Consider the following 2,500-nt stretch of genomic DNA (forward strand, 5'->3'; position numbering starts at 1 on the left):
TCTAATATGTATACATAGTGTAAGTCTACCATATAATTTAAAAAAGAAAACGGATATTCTGTTGTTAGAAAACCCATTTTCTTTATTTTCACCCATTTTCTATAATTCCTTTAATTTCTGCGGTGGTGATCCGAACACAGATTCGAATCATCCCCGAAATCTAATCAATTCATTCCTGATCCATGGACAACGCAACAAATAAAGCATCATCACAATGCAATATAACCAACGATTGCAGAACATTCGGTTTGAATTATTTGGGGTTTTATTAGAGATTTGTCAGTACCGAATGCTTCAGGATGTGTCTGCGTGTTTCAGTTTTATATATGAAGCTTTGAAGGACCGAACGCAAAATGAGAAAATAAATCTAAGAACTAGACGAAATAAGAAGGGAAGATTATACTGATAAAAAGGAAGGGGAGAATATTGTAACAATAACATGAGAATGATAATAATATAGATATATACATGATAATAACAACCATTTTAACTAAATTATGGTTGCGATGCTATCAACTGCCAGGCAATGAATTTAAGAAATTTTGTCTCTCACACTGATATCAATAACGATGATAATAGTGATGCGAAGAATATAATTTCTGATAACCAGTATAACATCGACAATATAAACTACAAAAAAGAGAGAAAATTACTACAATATAGAACAAATGGTAAGGAAAGATAAGGGAAAATAATGCACTATTTTCTACTGTTTTTAATGTGCTGTAAATTTGAACCTTGAACAGTAAAAGTGACGTAACTGCTTATTACTGAAATTGCGTTGTTGCATTGGGATATTGATGAGTGTATTAAATCGGTATAGGTTGTTTCACTGAAATTCAAGTTATTATCATTGTTTGTAATTATTGTTGTTATTGTCATTATTGTTATTATTATTATCATCATCATTGTTATTATTATTATTATTACTATTATTATTATTATTATTATTATTATTATTATCATTATTATTATCATTATTATTATTAGTAGTAGTAGAAGTAGTAATAGTAGTAGAAGTATCATTATCATCATCATCATTATTATTATTGTTGTTGTTGCGGTTGCTATTTGTTATTGTTGTTATGATTTTATCTTTATCATTATTATTATTATTATTATCATTATTATCATTATTATTATCATCATCATTATTATCATTTTTGGTATTATTATTATTACTATTATTATTATTATTATTATTATTATCATTATTGATATCATTATTATTATTCCTATTATCATTATTATTATTGTTGCTGTTGCATTAATATTAGTATCAGTATTAGCAGTATCTTTCTAATAATCATTATCATTATAACTATCATTTATCATTACCTTGAAATTATTTTGTTATTCCCATCATCATTATTACCCTTAAGCATACTTGCTATAGAGATCATTAATACCACCATCACCATCACCATAAATCCCATTATCCCAATCCTCAGATAACACCGTTCATCATTACGCCTCCCTTAATTAACCTTAATTACGCAGTGATTTAAGAACCGCTATAATCATGTTTCCCTATTAACTCAAATGAGCGTTAGTCCTTAATTAACTGCATTACTGTCCACCCAATTGTAATTAAAGAGTCGTTTGTTTTCCTGCTGTACATTTCCGAGTGTTATGGTATTGTTCGACGCAATAGAGACACAAAGAGTACACTACACTTGTGCTGTATTTTCCGGTATGTGTAACGAAAGAAAATTAAATTGAATGAAGGAAAATGAAAATGAAACGCGTATTCGTATTACTGTTAGATTGAATTTATTTTATTTGCTGGTTATATTTTGTAGTGTATTTTATATGGTTAGGGATTTATGGTAAATGTTTTGTATAATTGTTTGTACTGTATTTTCAGTAAGTGTAACAAGAGCCAAATGGAAAATGAAACGTGTGTTATTCTTCAATTTAGTTTGTTTTATTCACAGGGTATATTTTTTATAGTACTCTATATGGGGATAAATTTATCGTTATATTGTATACGATTGACAATGATAATAGGTTTATATTTATATTACGTAAATATAATGTGTTTCTCTTGAGTACTTGTTGAGAAAAAGTTTTCCCTGAGTTTTGTCTTAGGAAATAGTTTTCAGAAACACGGAAAAAATGTTAAGTATTATGTAAACTCTTCATTCTTGGGTGGAACTATACAAAAGTAAAAGCTAATTCAGTAACTTAAAATGGATTGGTATGTGAATAAAATTTAAAAGGCCAAACACATAGAGAAAACAATGAATATTACTCAGATATAAAACAAATAAAACAATAATAAACATAGATAACACAATAAACGCTAAACCAATAAAAAAAATAATGAACACAAACCAAACCCATTGCGAAAAGAATAAACACTTCACCAATAAACAATTCAAAACAAATAAAACCTAAAACACACAGCAAAAAAAAAAAAAAAGAATAAACAAACAAATAAATAAATAAGTAAATAAATAAATAAATAAGATAATAAAGAATAAAACACAAATAGATG

At 27.0% G+C, this 2,500-nt stretch overlaps 1 protein-coding gene across 1 annotated transcript in view; it reads left to right on the plus strand.

Moving 5' to 3' along the window:
* The window catches only part of LOC125037691 (anoctamin-8-like), a 110,667-nt gene that overhangs the window by 35,719 nt on the left and 72,448 nt on the right, over positions 1–2,500 (plus strand). The window lies entirely within an intron of this gene.

This window comes from Penaeus chinensis, chromosome 23 (genome assembly GCF_019202785.1).
Source record: "Penaeus chinensis breed Huanghai No. 1 chromosome 23, ASM1920278v2, whole genome shotgun sequence".
NCBI lineage: Eukaryota > Metazoa > Arthropoda > Malacostraca > Decapoda > Penaeidae > Penaeus > Penaeus chinensis.